This window comes from Ambystoma mexicanum, chromosome 3p, assembly GCF_040938575.1.
Source record: "Ambystoma mexicanum isolate Mex_15411 chromosome 3p, UKY_AmexF1_1, whole genome shotgun sequence".
Classification (NCBI taxonomy): Eukaryota; Metazoa; Chordata; class Amphibia; order Caudata; family Ambystomatidae; genus Ambystoma; species Ambystoma mexicanum.
Genome location: NC_090925.1, coordinates 143,078,027 through 143,098,245, shown reverse-complemented (window position 1 = coordinate 143,098,245; position 20,219 = coordinate 143,078,027).

Genomic DNA, 20,219 nt, shown 5'->3' with positions numbered 1-20,219 from the left:
GATTACCCCCCAAACCCTCAATAAAATAAACGTCCCCAGTCCTGAAATTACTCGCTAATACTACACAAGTCAGAGGGAGGTGTCCAGTGCTGAAATCGATTCCATACATTTACAATGTATTTCTGCACTGGACACCTCCCTCTAACTTGTGTAGTGTTTATTTTTTTATTGTCGGGGGTCCCCCCCAATCCCTGTTTTCAAAATTGAATACTTTCCACAACCCAAATATCCATACTTCTATTTTCAAGAATAAAGAAAATGTTCTTTGAAAGATTTTTTCTATGGAAAAATCTTTCAATTAACATTTTTCGATGAAACGTCTGTAGATGAAACATCTGTAGATGAAAAGACTGTATACCGAGTAAAATTAGCAAGATCCAGGAAGATATTATGTTAAGCAAAAAAGTCATGGTTCGGGAAAGCTTTTGCGAATGCAATGACACTCCCAAGGATGATAGCGTGAATATTCCATTGTTTGAGTTCGCCTTGGTTACGGAAAGCGAAACACTCACACTAGTGCACCAACTTAAGCCTACTTTCTGTAAAGGGAATATGTGCCCATCTAAGGTGCTGAAAGCCTGTGTGAAACAGCTGACACCCATAATTACCAAACTTATAAACTCATTTAGGGAAGGCCTGATGCCTTCTAATATCAAGCAGACATGGGTCTCACCCTTACTGAAGAAGCCATCCTCAACCCTACCTTGCCTTCCACTATAGGCCTATTTCTAATGTTCCATTCTTTCTTAAGATCCTAGACCGGGCTGCCTACTTAGAAGTTCAAAATCATAAGGAGAAACCTCATATACTCGGCCAGAGACAGTCTGTGTTCCGCAGAGCCCATAGTATGGAGTCTGCCTTGTTAGACCTTAAGGCTAATATGTTGGAAATAGTGGATGGTGGGCACACAGCGCTGCTCATGCTTATGGACCTTTCCACTACCTTTGACTTGGTCCACCACAGGATGTTGGTCACCAGGCTCATGCACTCCACCCATTTTTCATCTACAGCAGCAAGGTTGGTGGACTCCTTTCTTACAGGTCATACAGCCAGAGTATTTGCGGGTGAGTATAAAGCTGATGAGGAGGTGTTGTCCGGTGGTGTCCCACAGGGGTCGTGTTTGTCACCAGCCCTCTTTAATATTTTCACCATGTCATTGTTTGAGCTATTGGACTCTAAATGGGTGTTGAATACAAACTATGCTGACGACACTCAGTGTCTCATCGCACTGTCAGGGGACTACACCAGAGACACTGAGGCTGTCAACACAGTATATTCCATTATACAGAACTGGATGATGGACAATGGCCTGGTGCTGAAGGATGCTAAAACAAAGATTATGATTGTGGCCACAGCCGCACGTCTGAGAAAACTGAGCCCAGGCTACAAGGACATTCTTATTGCTGGGTGTGCCATTACTACTCTTCCCAAAGTCAAAACACTGGGTATGGTGATTGATTAGGAGCTTAGCATTAAGGTTCATGTAAGCTACCTGCTCTCATCTACATCCTATTATTTAAAATTGCTTGCCCAGCTGAGGCCCTTCCTGTTCCAAGAAAGTTATGCCTCAGTTGCTTGGATGATCATTGGAGCCAAACTAGATTATGGACCTAGCCTGCTACAAGGCATAAACAAAGGGGAAATTAGGCATCTCCAGATTGTCAAGAATAATGCTGTTAGGTTGTAGAGGGATTGACCAGGAGGGATCATATCTCAGAAGCCCGAGGAGCATTGAACTGGATTTCAATTTGTTTTTGCACTCGGTTTATCACCCACGAATGCCTGTATGGAGCTTGTCCAGCGTATTTGTCCAATAGGCTTGCTTGGTTGCCGATACGGAGGGCCTTAACATCCAACAGTCTATCTTTACTACTGACCCCTCGAGCTAAATTGGAGATTGTGGCTCAGGGCTGCTTCACTTCTGCTGCCTCAATAAATTGGAATTCTTTACCCCCGGACCTGAGATTATGTAAATCTCTTATGAAATTAAGAACACTTATGTTTAATTAATTGATTGCCATGAACATGGACTGATTGCTATTTCATTATATTCCCCTGTTTTTTTTAATGTCTTTTTTAGTTTTGTCTAGGGCTTATAATATCCATTCCCCCTCTTGTGCTGCAACCCATAGACTGTAGCTGAGTCCCATGTTAAATGCAATCCAGCTGTCATATAGTCACTGACATAGCAGTCATCTCTGCACCTGAGCAATATGTGCTGCATGACTTTTATATTGTTTTAAACTAGTCCTCTCTGCTAGTAATTGAATAGCTACCAAGTACGAATTACTGTTCGCATGCAATGTAATTATCCTTTTATTTCCAGGTTTGCACAGATTATGGTCTTCCGAAGGGTGTTCATCCCTGCAGCACTTCAAAGCCATAATAATGGCAGTAGGCGCTATGTAAATACCAAATAACAAAGCATAACATTTGTGTTTGTACCTGCTAGGTCGTGCACAATGCCCTGTTAAATGCTCAACATGCTCCACCCCCCTTCAAAGCATAACCATTCACCCATCCCTCTCTTGGTAAACTGTCCTAGAAAGGATGCATGTGGGATCCGCTGGCATTTCCCTTATTCATGTTAGCCATTGGCCACTTTGGTGCCATGAGACTCACCGCATGATCTTTGCTCCTTGACATGCTCATTGGGTGCCGCCATGACTTTCAAGCCCCTCTCCCCTCGCGAATCGCGCCATGCCCGCCTTTTCTCTTTGGCTGTTGGCATGAACTCTGGTGACCAACTGTCCTCCATTCTTGGCTCCACCCTTTCTTCACACCACAACTATCCATCCACATCCACACGAACTGAAACAGTTCGCATTCAACCTCAAAAGACACTCTCAACACCTCCCAAACATCATGGCCCTTTTTTTCTCACTCCACCTTCGATGCGCCTTTTTTTCCCAGGCCCTGGCCACTCTCTGGGAAACCACCTCTCTCCTCACCCAAGCATGCTCCCATTCACTAGGACCCCCTTTTGGCCAACCTACCCTCTTTTTTGTCAAAGGCAATAATGTCCTGGGTCTTTGCCGCCCTTTTTCATCGTGCGCCACGCCGTCCACTGGCTTTCAATATAACCCACGTGGGCTTCACCAACATTCTCCTGAGGAAGTCCTCCATCTCCATGTCCTTTCTTGGAAGATCTCACTGACCCTTTTATGCAGTCCACATTGCTCAAAGGCCATGCACCAGCCTCTTCTCCTTCCACAGGGATGTCCCCTTCAGCCACCTGTCCCACCTTCCCCAGCATTCTTCCTCCTTTAGGCCCTTTGACCTCATTCCAGGCCTCCTATACCTTTCCTCATGGTAACCTCTGCAGCCCCACCTTGACCATTTGATCCCCCTGCCCCTCCTTTGCCCCTTCAGTGCACCACTAGCCGGCACCGTTGCCCTCATCCCCATTGAGGCAGCCTTTTACGTAGCCACCCATCTGTGTTGGCCATGTACTTTGCACCCTGCTCACAAAGAACTCCCCCTTCCATTTTCCAAACTGCAATGGCAGCAGCATTAACCTCTTCTGAGGGAGTCTCTGCATGAGCTGCCACCCCTGTAGGCCTCCTGTGGAATAAGAGGAAAGTGCTCCTGAACCCTCTTTCCTAGGGAGGGGTGTCCACCTCCCATGCCATTCAGCAGTGCTGGCACGCTCTGACATCACCACCTCTCTCTGTGCCTTTCGCCCAAAGCTCACCATAGGCAGACAATCTTGTGCTTTGTCCTGGGCCCCCCTGCTGCTCCGTCAGTCCACAGGGATAAGGCAGTAGACTGGCAGCCGCACATACTGCCACACAAAAGAGACCCACCTGTGTGGAGGCACACTAAGAAATCTCACACCTTCCGAATGTGCCAATGCAGGCCTGGCCTCCTTGTATTTGTATGTATGATGGGTGTCTTGAGAGTTTAAAGGCTGATCGAGCCATGGCATTCTGGGACACCTATCGCCGGTGAATCAGATGTTTTGGAAGGCTGGCATAGTTGAACCTAGAGTTAACCAATGCTCCAACTACCGGGGCGTGGTCATTGTGTAGAAGGTGGGGAAGAACATGGCACAAAAAAGACAAATGCTTAAAAAGACAGGCCTAAGACTGGCATTGATTTGTTTAAGTAAAGACATCTCAGGATCAAGGACCACCCCGAGATTTTCTACCTTAGTGGTTAATGTGGTCGGGAGACTAAATAAAGGGGGTGGTAATGGACATCAATCATTTTTAGAAGATGTTAGGAACCAAGGAACGTTGCTTCTGTCTTGGGGGCTTTACGCTGGTGATTCTTTGTGGAAGGTCAGTTTTGGATTTGGTCAACTGACACAAGAAGAGGTGGGAGGGTATTTATACTGCTTCACCAAACAACCCTCCAAACTAGGGAAACAACCCTTTACAAAAATACAAAAGGTTTGGTGAACAATGTATTGTTCAGGTGATGCATCTGCCTAAGGCCAGATCAGGTTTTCTACACTACACATAAAGAGCATATTATTCTCCACAGTGGAGTATAGGAACACATAACCTGGTTAGTGCTACTCATTGCACTTTCAAAAAAGAAATGTAATCACAGTATAAACATTTTTATTCAATAGATTATCAATAATTAAAAACAGAGAATTCTTCAAAGGAGCAATTCATATTTCATAAACACAATACAATGGAAAAATGTAAACAGTGCACAAGACAACCTCAAACAGATACTGTATGAGTTACAGTGGCATAAAAGGGAACCATCGTTAGTCGGGTTCCACCCTACAGATTACAGAAAGGAATCTATAGTCACAGAGAAATATTTTGTTATATAGACAGAGCAACCTAGGGTCAGCTGATTCGCCCACACTGTGCTCCACACTAATTTGCACCAAGGTACTCACACTGCATCATACCCAGTCAACCCAACATGTTTCATTCCTCATACACATTCATCAACCAAAGTCAAAGGAAATTCATCAGGCGCTCATATTCAAGGACAGACACCATTCGCAAAAAAAACAATAGTTTGTGTAACTTTGAAGGCTAAAGCGAAACGGCTCAAAGGCCGTTTTGTTTATAAAAATAGGCTAAGCTGAACCTCCTAGCCTCGTCCAGGACTAGCCGCCGGTATGCACTGTTGTTGTGCTGCCACGGTTCATAGGTGAACTCGGATGGTAGATGCAGTCTAATTGCTCTTATCACCAACTCCTCGATTTCTGAACCGGCCGAAGGGAGATGCTTGCCACCTCCTTGGATTGGTTTAGCTCTCAATTGGGCTCATCCTAAAGTGCATCTCATTGTTAAATACAGGCAGGCCAGCAAAAACCACTCCCCTCCAAATAGGAAGAACTGTACAGTGTTTAATCTGTCAGTTGAAAAAAAGATGCACCCAGAATTTGACTGGGTTAGGACAAGACACTTAAACACCCACCCGTCGTTCAATGGCGGTAAACAACACCAAAGGCAAATCTAGATACTGTTGGATCAGCAGGACCTATTCTTAGAAGTTGGAAAAGTCCTCAGGGCGACTAGTTGCGCTCTCCCCGTTGCATTGTAGCTCTCAACTCGTGTCGGCACTCAAATCCTGGGAAAAGCAGGATGTCCTCCAATGGATTTGGTCAAGGCAGAGCTGAAGCTGTTTGAAAGAATCTTCCGGTGCAGAGACTTTGATGCATAATTGAACATCATCTGCATATGAATGAAAAGAAATATTAATATTGGGGAGGATGGGCATGAGTGGAAAAATATAAATATGAAGAAGAAGGGGGTTGTAGGGCTGCTCCCTGTATCCACAGTGTGCATGTAAGTCCTGATAAAAGGATCGAGTCATCCACCGTGTCAAAGATGGTGGAGAGATTAAGCATGACCTTGGTCTTGATAAGTGTAAAAGGTCATCCCAGACAGCGACCACTTCAGTGTTAGTACCGTGATTGAGGCGAAAGCCTGATCGAAGGTTATGAAGTATGTGATTGTTCCCAATAAAAGCACTAAGTTGTTTAGTAACTATATCTTTTCTAGGATTTTGGCCATCTAATGCAGGTCCGCTATAGGGCGATAGTTATTCAGGACAAAAGGGTCCGGTTGAGCTTTTTTTCAGGAAACGAGTGATAAGGGCGCCTTAAAGGCCATAGGGAAAAACTCCTTCCTTAAGTGAGGGGTTAGTAAGTTTAGTAATACAATTAGCACGAATCGGGGCCTTAGTTTGAGCCATTAGTGCTGGGAGTAAATCATGTTGGGAGCATGTGGATTTGAGCGCAGAAAGTTGTGGGAGGATTTCTTCCCTTCTGACCTCTTTGAAAGAAAAGGGGCAAAGAAGCAGACCTTAATGGGGGGTCGGCCAAGGGGGTTGGTTCCGTCCCCAAGTTATAGGATGATGGGCTTGGGCGGAAATCAGGAGGAACTCCTGGTCGACCTCCCTAGTCCGCTGTGGAAGGCAGGAGATGGACACATTGCACCAGCTAAACCCCCTTCCAAAATGTCCAAAGTCTGGTTGCTTAATACTCACCATAGCAAGACCTAAACTGCCAGCGTTGTGTCCATTTAATCAGAAACCAAAACACTGTTGTTACTCTGCCCAGATATCTATGTTCTCAAAGTTTGAAGAGAAGTCCTGTGTTGATATTGCTGGGAGCTATTTAGTTCCTGTTAAAACCTGGGAGAGCTTGGTTAACCCGACAGCAACAGCTACCAGGAGCTACTTTTGACTCCCATGGGTCCCTGGCGCCATACACATGTACCTATGTGACTTTAACTCTGTGTGTTTGGGAACGTTCAAAAATGAGGATTAGGACACATCTGGAAGACATTTAAAGCACAATGCAGCCTTTATAAATGCCATATCACGTATATTGGACAAAAAGGTATAGCTTCGATCTCAAATGGTAGGTACATTTGTGGCAGGCAATATGCAAGCTACTTGTTCCACAGAGGTAGCTTCTGCTCACCGCATGAGGCCGGATACCCAGGAGGTGCTTTTAAATCCTGCTTTTCAAATCCTTATTTCAATCCGTGCCCTGTTAGACTGTGTGTTGTTAACTGTCAGCAAGCTTCCCCACGCTGCCTGCAAGCCCTGCTCCTCAGGTGATGTGTGCAAACCGAGATCAGAAGTCACCAGTGTGACCCATTAATCTTGCTTCATTAGACTACACTTAGCAAGTAAGGCCTTACTCGCAGCAGGTTTTACTGCAAGGGATGTCGACTTTCAGGTCTGACCCGGTTGGCCATCCTATATAGACCTCATCATAACCAGCCTGTTAAAACACATCCCAACACTGAAAACACAGCCTGGAGAAACAAAAGACTGTCCCTCTTCCTAAGATTCCCCTGAGAATAGCCAGACACCAACATAACAGTGAAATCCAATGTAACAGGCATGCATAATAAATGTTCGGTCCAGCCCTCCTCTCTCAGTTGAGCCCAGGGGAATTTAGAAAGAGTAACCAAGTTTAGGGCACCATTAATTTGGAGACAAACGTGTAGACCCTCAGCAAAGTCCAGCCCGGGGGAGGAAGGGGCCTATGTCACTAAATCAGCTCAGGGTCTGAGCCAGCTGTTGGTCTAGCTTGCAGAAGGTGATTGGAGTTGTTAGAAGACTAGACGATGCTGCAAGGTCTAATGCAGAGAATTGTGAGTCACTTGGAAACCAGAGACTTGGAAGAAAGGGTTCCATTTCATTTTGCCGCCCCCCTTTTTTCCGATAGGTGTTTTGCCGAAAAACGTCATCGACATTTTTGTTAAATTATTTTTGGGGGGTTCTCCCCCGAACCCCTGTTATGATATGATATGATATGGCATTTATAACGCGCCTATACACAAGAGTTTCAAGGTGCGACGAGGCAAGGGAGGGGGAACAAGGGAAGACAGACTGCGATCCTACTAGGCCAGGTGTCATTCAGATCGCGCAAGTGCATGGGAAGGAGGAAAGGGAAAGGTGTGTGGGGGAAAGGAGAGGGGAAGTGCAGTACATGGGATAGTAGAATAAATAAGATAATAAAACGGCCAGCTGGTGGCAGGTGCAAGGTAAGTGCAGACATAAATGCTGGTAGGGGGACTGTAGGGCTACAGAAAACAGTCCCATGTGCAGGGGTTGCCAGGGAGGCAGTGCAGGTGGGCAACTGGCGGGGCCTGGGCCAGAGATCAGAAAGGATGGCCAGGTAACCAGTGCAGTTTCTGTCAGGAATTCAGCAGGGGAGAGGGGGAGAGAAATCAGAAGCAAAGAGGAAGGTTTTGAGGTGCCTCCCGAACCGGAGATGGTTCTCCTCAAGTTTCAGGGAGGCAGGAAGGCTGTTCCAGAGGGAGGCCCCTGCCGCGGAGAGAGATCTACCCCCAGCTTGTTGCTTGGAGAAGCGACTGACCCTGAGGGAGTTGGAGGCGGATGAGCGAAGAGCTCGAGAAGGAAGATATTTAGGAAGAGAGAGTAGAAGGTATTGCAGCCCCAGGCCCCAGAAGGCCTTGTGGACAATGCAGAGGGTTTTGAACTTAATCCTCGCAGCCACTGGGAGCCAGTGCAGAGATTTCAGTCCTGGAGAGATACGATCCCTAGGCTTGAGGCCAAGGAAAAGTCTTGCAGTCCTGTTCTGGATAAGTTGCAGAGGTCGGAAAGAAGAGGCAGGCAGATTTAGATAGAGGCTGTTACAATAGTCCTGCCTAGAGAGAACCAGGGCTCTGGAGACAGTGAGCTTCGTTATTTTTTTATTTACCTTCCCCGCAACCCTTTATTTACCCTTTGCCAGCCCCTCCCAAAAAATTTCAGTGGGAATTTGTCAGCAAAACTCCTGCGGCAAAACAGCTGTCCGAAAAACAGGTTCCGGCAAAAGGATGCGATACCGAAGAAAGGAATTGAAGGAGAGTGTCAAGGAGAATGGAGGCCAGAGGAGGGAGAAGGAGGAGATTGCAAGGACAGAGGGGGTTGCTGGAAGAGAACATCAGAATGCAGAGGTTGGGCACAGAAAAGAGGTTGGGAACATAGTGATTGCGGGTGGAAGAGAACATCAAATGGATGAGAAATAAAGAGAAAGGAGGGTGGTTGAAAAGAATATAACATGGAGGAGATTGATGAGAAACAAGGGGTTTGGGGGAAGGGATCAAGAGATTGGTTGGACGTTTATCAGGAAAGACGAACCATGGTGCATGATAGAGAGTCAGATCAGGAAGTAACAAGGAGGCCATGTGGCCCACCTCAGGTGCTAGAGACATTGGATGAACAAGCTGGGACAGAAAGGTCAAAGGAGGTCAAAGGAGGTGTAGAGAAGCTGGGAACAGGAAATGTGAGTGGGATTGGCATATAGACCTGTAGGGTGGAGTAGGAGAGGGAATATCCTGGCTGCAAATCCATTCTGGAGAAAAGTTGCTATTGTACTAGTACGCAGAGAAACACCAGCCAACAGTGTTGAGGAACCCCTAGAAACCAACATCGAACATCTGGGAATGGGGCAGTCAGCCAATAAACCAGGGACTAAGGGCCTCATTACATGGACGGCGGTAACCATGGTGCTAGTAGCACCATGGTTGCCGCCGGTATTTTACCGAGTCCGCCATGGTGAATGGCAGAATTACCGCCCTATTCCAAGGTGTGTGGGGGTGGTAATTCCCCATTCACCATGGCACTTCCCCATTCCCATTTCTGCCCCCATAGGGCTCATTGGGAATGGGGAAGGCGGTAATTACGGTACCGCAAATTGCGGTACCGTAATTACCTCCGAGGTCCCTTTGCGGGTCCCGTCCTTAACGTGTGGTCCGACCACACGTTAAGGACGGGACCCACTGAGGGACCTCGTAGTATGGCGGTAAGGGTTTACCGGCACTGGTACCCTTACCGGTACCGGTAAACCCTTACCGCCATCCGTGTAATGAGGCCCGAAGATTGAGAGAGCCCTGGCAACCTGTGATGAGGTGAGTCTGTTTCACAACAGAAACATGTATGTGACTGTCTAATTTTGTTGTTGTTCACAAGTTGACTTTCGTGTAAATAAAAACCTTTTCAACAGACATTCCGTGCGTTCGGTCTTTTTGTGCCAATGTCTCACCATATGACCAGGCCTATGGTTAATTAAGCTCTTTGAATGCTTGTCATATGCACCTGTTGGAACTCAAAGATTTGGCTCTGGGCTTTGTCTGTGTAATTCCGCTCTCCTCTCCGATTGGCCTGTGGCCCTAGAGGTCGAGTGCATAAGTATCTTGGTCGCCATCTTGGCATCAGGAGACCTTGACAGGGCGGACGCCAGACCAAGAAAAGGTTTCATTGCTGCTCGATGTCTCTCTTCAGTCTGGTATATCTGCCCAGTTGATTGCGTCTGTGTCTCCACACTTGTGTAAAGTGGCAGCTTTCTGTCGGTTCCACGTACTCTGGGCATGCACCTGTTGGTTTCTTGTTGCAGAGGTTTGCGGTAAGTGGCAGCTTGCTCTCGGTTCCACGTACTCTGAGCATGCACCTCTCGGTTTCTTGTTGCAGAGGTTCGCAGTAAGTGGCAGCTTGCTGTCGGTTCCATGTACTCTGAATGTGCACCTGTCGGTTTCTCGTTGCAGAGGTTTGCGGTAAGTGGCAGCTTGCTGTCAGTTCCACGTATTCTGAGCATGCACCTCTTGGTTTCTTGTTGCAGAGGTTTGCGGTAAGTTGCAGCTTGCTGACGGTTCCACATACTCTCAGCGTGCACCTGTTGGTTTCTTGTTGCAGAGGTTTGCCATAAGTGGCAGCTTGCTGTCGGTTCCATGTACTCTGAGCGTGCACTTGTTGGTTTTCTGTTGCAGAGGTTTACGGTAAGTGGCAGCTTGCTATGTACTCTGAGCGTGCACCTGTTGGTTTTCTGTTGCAGAGGTTTGTGGTAAGTGGCCTCTTGCTGTTGGTTCCACGTACTCTGAGCGTGCACCTGTCGGTTTCTTTTTGTAGAGGTTTGCGGTAAGTGGCAGCTTGCTGTCAGTTCCACGTATTCTGAGCATGCACCTCTTGGTTTCTTGTTGCAGAGGTTTGCGGTAAGTGGCAGCTTGCTGACAGTTCCACGTACTCTCAGCGTGCACCTGTTGGATTCTTGTTGCAGAGGTTTGAGGTAAGTGGCAGCTTGCTGTCGGTTCCACATACTCTGGGCATGCACCTGTTGGTTTCTTGTTGCAGAGGCTTGCGGTAAGTGGCAGCTTGCTGTTGGTTCCACGTACTCTGGGCGTGCACCTGCTGGTTTCTTGTTGCAGAGGTTTGCGGTAAGTGGCAGCTTGCTGTCGGTTCCACGTACTCTGAGCATGCACCTCTCGGTTTCTTGTTGCAGAGGTTCGCAGTAAGTGGCAGCTTGCTGTCGGTTCCACGTACTCTGAATGTGCACCTGTCGGTTTCTCGTTGCAGAGGTTTGCGGTAAGTGGCAGCTTGCTGTCAGTTCCACGTATTCTGAGCATGCACCTCTTGGTTTCTTGTTGCAGAGGTTTGCGGTAAGTTGCAGCTTGCTGACGGTTCCACATACTCTCAGCGTGCACCTGTTGGTTTCTTGTTGCAGAGGTTTGCCATAAGTGGCAGCTTGCTGTCGGTTCCATGTACTCTGAGCGTGCACTTGTTGGTTTTCTGTTGCAGAGGTTTACGGTAAGTGGCAGCTTGCTATGTACTCTGAGCGTGCACCTGTTGGTTTTCTGTTGCAGAGGTTTGTGGTAAGTGGCCTCTTGCTGTTGGTTCCACGTACTCTGAGCGTGCACCTGTCGGTTTCTTTTTGCAGAGGTTTGCGGTAAGTGGCAGCTTGCTGTCAGTTCCACGTATTCTGAGCATGCACCTCTTGGTTTCTTGTTGCAGAGGTTTGCGGTAAGTGGCAGCTTGCTGACGGTTCCACGTACTCTCAGCGTGCACCTGTTGGATTCTTGTTGCAGAGGTTTGAGGTAAGTGGCAGCTTGCTGTCGGTTCCACATACTCTGGGCATGCACCTGTTGGTTTCTTGTTGCAGAGGCTTGCGGTAAGTGGCAGCTTGCTGTTGGTTCCACGTACTCTGGGCGTGCACCTGCTGGTTTCTTGTTGCAGAGGTTTGCGGTAAGTGGCAGCTTGCTGTCGGTTCCACATACTCTGGGCATGCACCTGCTGGTTTCTTGTTGCAGAGGTTTGCGGTAAGTGGCAGCTTGCCGTCGGTTCCACGTACTCTGGTTGTGCACCTGCCGGTTTCTTGTTGCAGAGGTTTGCGCTAAGTGGCAGCTTGCTGTCGGTTCCACGTACTCTGAGTGTGCACCTGTCGGTTTCTTGTTGCAGAGGTTTGCGGTAAGTGGCAACTTGCTGTCAGTTCCATGGACTCTGAGCGTGCACCTGTCGGTTTCTTGTTGCAGAGATTTGCAATAAGTGGCAGCTTACTGTCGGTCCCATGTACTCTGGCCATGCATCTGTTGGTTCTTGCGCATGCACCAAGTGCCCCTGTTGGTTTCTTGTTGCAGAGGTTTGCGGTAAGTGGCAGCTTGCTGTCGGTTCCATGTACTCTGAGCGTGCAGCTGTTGGTTTCTTGTTGCAGAGGATTGTGGTCCACGATCTGGGATCACACTTACCAAGAACCTGTGTACATGGTAGTATTTCTGATTTCATCTGGGGGCGTGTTTCCGCAGCACAGGAATGGCAGAGATTCCACCATTTACCGCCTCTGAGTCAACATCACTTGGAGGATGGTCTTCCCCGCCTGCCACGGTCCCTTGTCACCCACTTCTTGACCTCGGAAATGTGACGCTGTCACACTACCAACATAGTCACTTGGAAAAAGCTACTTGCCATGATAGACAATTTCTCCAGGTATCCAGAAATCGAGCCCTGAAAACATCCTAACCAAAATAAAAAAAGATGATTGCAACAAATTGCATCCCCAGTGAAAGGAAGACTTACAAGGGTTCTACCACTCCAAGTGCCAACTATATCAATCGGCTAGAGATCCGCCATATCAGAATCCTCTCGTGCCGGCCTCAAGCAAATGGAGACGCGCCACAGGAAGGCAAAGGATCGGGAACTAGGAATGTTCTGATTATGGTCTTCGGAAGATTTCTGCACAATGTTGCTCTTTCATCATCAGGCACTTTTGGTGCTCATATGTTTTCAGGGAATCCTACTTTCACACTGGCAGTATTAAGATATTTAATATGATTACATGTAATAGGGCATTCATTTAAATACTGACATTTTGCTGTACGCAGTAACGATATTAGTATTTGTACCAATTTTGTTAACATGAGTGCTTCAATGCTTTGAATTCACTGAAGCTTGATAGTTTCAATATGTATGTGCTGTGTAAGGTTTACTGCAAACCAGTACACAAATAAATAAAATATAATAAACAAAAATGCTCCTATTCTCATGGAAGCCTCAAGTCACAGCCGAGGCTCCCTGGTGGCCCTGCTCACAAGCTCTCAACCGTGACACACATTGCTGTGCAACACACCTGGTGGCAATGAAAGCGGAAGAAAAGAGAAAACACAATGAGTATCTAGAGGCATGGGAAAGAACCTCCGCTCGAAACATGAGGCACAGTTCTTTACAAGAACCAGCCTGTGAGAATGAAAGCAAGCCTGCCATTAAGTCATACAAAGACATTGGGCCTCATTACGAGTCCGGCGGTAACCGAGGTGGTAAAACCGCCTGCTTACCGCCAGACTCGTATTACCATTCCGCCTCCGTGATTCCCGGAATTACCAGTGCATTACAACCCCGGTTTTCCGGGAATCACGGAGGCGGAATGGTGTTAATCCCCATTCCCGTTGAATCCTATGGGACTCAACGGGAATGGGGATCATGGAAACACCGGCAGCATCTTGTAATGCTGCCGGTGTTTCCTCGTCCGCCTGCAGGCGGGCGGTGTTAAACCCGCCAGGTCAGACCTGGCGGGACCATCACCTCCCGCCTGCAGGAGTCAGGATCAGGCGGTACGGAAACAACGGTGGCGGCGGGTTTACCGCCACCATTGTTTCCATACCGGGCGATTTGTAATGAGGTCCATTGTATTATTGTTATCAGAAGGGCATCCAAGGGCCATGTCATCAGATGCCAAGCACTCGTAAAAATACTGTAAGACCAACTGGGTTTGTTTTCTGTGGTTGTTTAGTGTCAATGTAAACCTTAGAGAAAGAGAAATGCTTTCTTGACCTTCCTCAAGTCATTGCCAAGCAGGTGGAATGTTTACATTACAGTTCCTGAATGTACGAGGGAAACACTGAGCACACCTTGTTGGAAATCAAATAGATTTGTGTCTAAGTTATATAGATGTATTCACTGTTCAACTTATAGTGTTTGAGGTGCAGGGGAGAAGTGCTCAGCCTTGATATCTAGGCTGGGGAACGAAACAACAAAGAAAGATTTCCCAATTAGGAAACCTGCGTCCCCTGCACACTTTCAGTCTGGCCAAGGCCTAAATATGTATATAAATGGATTGGTCTAAAGTCAGATATTACCAAGATGGAGACAACTGACCTGACTAACCTCTAATTCAAAACATTTTTCTGTTGAATTTCGACAATATATGACCTCATGTAGCCAAGGTAATTTAAACAATAGCAGATATTACGTTTGACAATTTTTGAGTTTTGTTAATAAAGAATCAGCTTTTATTTGTTGCAACAGGCCCAAAGCGTTTCGAGTTAATCTTTACTCTTCATCAGGGGCATACATTCATTTTCATACAATTTCTACAAAAAAGGAAACATTTAAGTGAACATTAGGTGTCTCAGTATATGACTGTTCACATAACACAAAGAGATATTCAAAAAGATTAATCACATTAGATCACAACAGTTATTCCAAGAGATTGCCGATAGCCGTTCTGAGTATGGTAACTCTTTAACACTTCAACATTTAAACAATTATAGCCTATTCTCCCTCCACCACACTTCAGCCTACTTCTACTGGTATACATATCGGAAGAAAAGGAGTAGTCTTTTCTGATATACCATGTTTGGATCAAATGGATCCAGTCTGATTGATGATGAATTATTCATTAGTGCTAAACTGAGTTTCATCTATCACAATTTAGTTAATAGACTTGGCACTCGGTTTTAGTAGCTTACCTAATTGCTAATGGAGAAGTACATGTACTGTGGGCTTGCCACTGCCTGGAGCCCCTGTTCTGTGCAGAAGTTAATTGCAGTTATCTGTGGGACATATGAGTGAAAGTACCCTGTTAGTTTACCTATATTATATCCCAATATAAAGCAAAATACGTAGGGTGAGAATGGAAACTTACCAAAAATGGGGCACGTAAGGCGCCCAATTTCGGGAAAATAGGGGTCGGCTGGAAGATTCTTGTTCACTAGGACCAGCTAATAGTGATGTGTAGGATGTACCAGGTAGGCGTTGCACTAGGTTGAAAATAGTGCTGGGTCCTAAAAAATGGAGGTAAACAGGCTAAGATAAAATCTAAATATATATGTCCTTATTTAAAAGGGAGGCCTAAATGTACAGTATTCAGCAATTAACTTACTTTTATCCTATGTCCATTCCAGTCCCCAAAGGTTCTAATGGCAAAGTCCAGTGGTTATCGTGTGGGGTAGGTGTATTAAGGGAGGTGCTGTGCGGTCCTGAACCAGAGTCCAGTCCTTGGTGTAAACAAATTAGAGAAATAAGGGTAAATATAAGGTAAGTAAAAGGTAAGTATGTATAACTAGTGAGAGTCTCCAATGAAGTGCAATCCCTAAGTGCTTACTTGTGTTCAACAAAGTTTGAAATTAGGATCAGCCTAAGCTGGATTACCACCATGACTAGACAGAACAAAGTTGTAACCATTGTATTTTGAAGACTGGAAAACACTTGAAGTATGTAAAGACAATATTGTTGTATTTGCCATGTGAACTGGGCACAAAACCAAATGTGTAACCTATGGGCTGAGCTATGACCAGGACTGTGTATAAATACTGCATGTTTTGTGATGACCAGGACTCACTCCCCTCACAGTGTTTCTGGTACACACTGCGAGGTGCTGTGAACCAGATAGCTATCTGCTTTGATATTTGAATCGGTACAGAATAAATCTTTGACTTTGTGACTGGCGGATCTAATTTTTGGTGGTACCAAGCCTCGATATTTGCTTGATTTTACAAGATGGTGCCCGAATAGGCACCCTCAAGATTGATGCCATCTCGTTGAAGATTTGATGCGGCTATCGGACCGGGATCGGACGGTGTGAAAGGGGGCCCCTTCTTGGATGAGATGCGACACCTCAACAGTACTGCATGGCCCGATCCCTGGACGGTGAGCTCGCGGTCTAAGACGTCATCTGGACGGGGGTCCCCATATCGAGGCAGGTATTTTTGCCGGTGCCAGCCACGTCGATCCTTTGTAATCCGATCGGACCTCCCTTTGTCCTTTGAATCAGGTGAATTGTGCCCCGATTCCTAAGTATCCTAATATTTGATTTGGCGCATTGTCCTCGCGAGTACAATTATTGACCAGGTAACACCAGTAATCTGATATGCCTGAGAAATTGTCTGCCTGTTTGAGGGCATTATTCCGCAGAGACAGACAATCTTTGGAATTTGGCCATCCGGCACCACAGGAAGGGTCGCTGGCATGTACTATGTACTGTAAGCACGGCATTGGTAGTATAGTGTTTAATGATATTTGGCACAGACAAACTAGACATGCTTCTGAACTTCAGTGGCCAATCAATGGTAGCTTTGAGATTTCTCGCATAGAATATTTAGAATCTATACTGTTAAAGAAAAAAGCTAGACTTGCAGCGTTTGATGTATTACAGAATTGTAAAAAAGAAGCTATGCAGCAGCTTAAAAGTAGAGAGAAACATGCGCGCCGATATATGTCGAACGCCGAGAAAGCGTTATTGTATGATCAACAAAAACAGTCAGAGTCAGTTAGAAATATGGATAGGGCTTTCCAACTTGGCATTCAGAAAATATACCCATCTAAAGATTTCCATGCATCAGATGAATTAATTGACAAGCTTTTACATGAACGGAGGCCCGGTGCCACTGCGCCACCTCCTTATGTACCTATTCCTGTTGTTTTACCTCTTCCTGCTGTTGTTCCTCCTCCCGTAGCAATTCCTGCTCCTCCTATCGTTCCTCCTATTGCTCCTCTTCCTCCAGTTATTGCTCCTCATCTTATTGTTGCTCCTCCACCTGTACCTCCACCTTTGACTGCTGCTCTGGGTTTGGTAGATTCGTCTTTTCCACCAGTGATAGCACCTTCGTTACCTAGTGTACAAGATTTTGCTACTCTTTCTCTTCCAAGTGGTTCTGTTCCGCTTGTAGTTGATAAGGGAGCGGAATCGAGTGCCTAAGGAAAGAAAGCGAGATCTGAATGCAATGGGCTAGACAGTGCATGGAGAAGGGTGAACAATCTGATGTTTTTCCTACACTCGCTAATCTAGAAGGTTTTCCTGAGAAAAATGTCTTTATTGAAGGGTTGGGAATTCATTTATCTGTAATGTGGAACAGACTGAATGATGTAGATCTCCCACAAGGGTTGAGGGATCTGAATGTTTTAGCATATTCAAGAGATACTGCAGAGAAAGTATATGAGCACGTCAAGAGGTTTTTGAGTATAGAAGGGAGTTAGAAAGTTTACGGAATTATGAAATAGATAGTGATAGTTTGAGCGCTATGTTTGTACAGAAACGGTTCCTTCCTCTGTATAAATCGATGATTGAAGAAACCCGAATTTGCACAAGAGATGCAGTTAGATGGATTTCAGACGTGTCGATATCTCCCGTAGAAGTACATGACACGTATAGTCAGTATACGCCAGAAATGTAGAGGAAAGTGATACAGGTTATGGTAGAATACCTACAGGATGAATGAATAAAAAGAAAGATTTGTTGTCCTGCAGAATTATTGAATATCTGTAAGAGAGATTTTTTGTCTGACACTCCTTCAGCTGCTTTAGCGCTCGATTTAGCTCTGTTGCTCAGTAAGCATTCAGAGTTGCCTACTTCTCAGTTGCATATGAGACAGGTTCCTCCGACATTTGTCCCTAAAGTTGAGGTCCCAGCTAACGCTGCAACGGGTGTAGCCGCTTATGACATTGATGCACATTATGTATCACAGTTTGTTCACGTCCCGTTCTCAAGACAGGAAGTGAACACCATCAGACAATCTATCCCAGATATTAGAAAGAATCCGACAGGGTTCTATGAAGAAATGGAATCTGTCTTGCACTCATCAGTGTTTACTCTGGGTAACATAGATTTGTTATTTCCTGTGCTCCTACCTGCCGATTTGTGGAAAAAGATTAGGACAGTGGATGATGTAGCAGGGTTAGGGGACACATGGGATAATTTGGCGAGGCAAGATAGAGAGAGGGAAGTTGGTGAGAGACCACCGCAGGTAATACTGACTTTGCCTGATAGAATAGTGACAAAACTGAAAGCCTTAATTCCTGAGAGAAGGATTGTTTGGGACAAACTTACTGCTTGTGTCCAAGGAAAATCTGGGGGTGCTACCAAATTCTTTAATCGGTTTGAACAAGTATTTTCAGATTTTAGTGGACCATATTTAAGAACAGAGTCTGGAAAACAATTTGTGGACAAATTTGTGCGTGGATTGTTACCTGACATCCAATCACAAATTATGACTTCTGAGAGCGCTTGGCAAGCTAAGTCTCATTCTGAAGTATTACATATGGCTCAGTATTATGAAAACTGAGTCAATAATGAGAAGGAAAGGATTGAAAAGAAAAAGGGAGACTTGAAAACTAAGGTGTTGTTGCAACAGGTTGTTAGAGGTCCTAGAGGGGGTAGTACACAGTTTAGGGGACAGTATGTTCCACAAAGTAATGTGCCGTTGGGTCCTGTACACGCGAACCAATGTGCTTATTGCAGACAAGCGGGTCATTGGCGAGCACAATGCCCGATCCTCCATCAGGGATCGAATAACACATATGGTATCATGGGTAGACGATCCAGAGGCCGCCGTGGGACAGGGGTTCCTGGTAGAAGCCAGTTTTCTCAGAATCCTCAGTCCTTTTCGCAAGACAATACGCCACCGAGTATGGATAATAGAAATATTTTTGATCATCCTTCCACTGCTTATCTCTCTGAAAACCTTCCCTTTGATGATATATTGTTTCGCTAGGATTGCCGGAAGCAGGGTGTGAAACCAAAGCCTATTCCCGTAGAAAGGTCCCTACGTTGAAATGATAGTGGGAAATAGGAAACATCTGTTTTTGATAGATACAGGAGCACAGCAGTGTTCCATTGACCATTCATGGGTTCCAGACATTCCACTGTCAGGGCAAACTAATGTTTCTCTAGGGTTTTCTGGTACGCCAGTGGTTAGTCCGGTTTCTCTGCCGGTACTGATTTCACTGGGTCCATTCACAGATCACTGTCCGTTTCTTTTGACATCAAACTGTGGTGAGAATTTGCTGGGGTTGAATCTGTTGAAGGAATCAAATGCGGTAATTCATTGTTCTTCGGATGGAGTGCGTTTGACGATTTCACCACAGCAATTTTCTGTCTCACAATTTCTGACTAGACCCTTGCCACCGGAATTTAGTGACGTTCCGGAGTGTTTATGTATTCCACAGTATAAGATTTCGGTTAATGGTGAGCAAGCTTTGAAGTGTATAGTTTCTGATTTTGTGCACCGTGGGGTAATTTAAGAAATTGCAGGTAGTTTATGCAATAATCTGATTTTACCGGTGTATAAGAAAGGTGATAATGCAATTCCTTTTGTTTGTTTGTTTTGTTAGTTTTATTACTTGTATTGCGCACCAGACACAGGGGTAACCGGGCGCATTGCATATGACAACTTACAGCTTAGTTACAGAAACACAAGGGCAAGTATGGAGACAAAAATATATACAAAGGCAAAAATAATGGTACAAGTATTTACAGTCCTACTCAGACAGGCGGTAGATGCTGAGAGGTAGGTGTGTGCAAAAATACAAACAGTGGAAGGACATGCGGAATAGGGGCAGTTAGTAGTCTATTGTTTGTCCGCGTCTTTGATCCAACTTGTAAGGTTATGTCGGAAAGTGGGGTATGGTTGATCTGTCCGCAAGGTGGATGGAAGGGAGTTCCATAGTTGGGCTGCTTTGACCTGGAAGCTACAGCTGCCAACTCTGGACAATTTAAATCTGGGTGTTGAAATGTTGTTGGAGTTAGAGGATCTGGTGAGTCTTGTTGGATTTATTCTTGTGAATCTCGTAGAAAGGTAACGTGGTGCGGCATTGTTTAGACATTTGTGAACAAGTGAAGCTACCTTTAGCTGGATTTTCTCATGAGTTGAAAACCAGTTATTGGCTCTTCTAAATTCAGTGATGTGGGCTCTTCTGGGAATACCTAGTGCTGCTCTAAGCGCGTTGTTCTGCAAGATTTG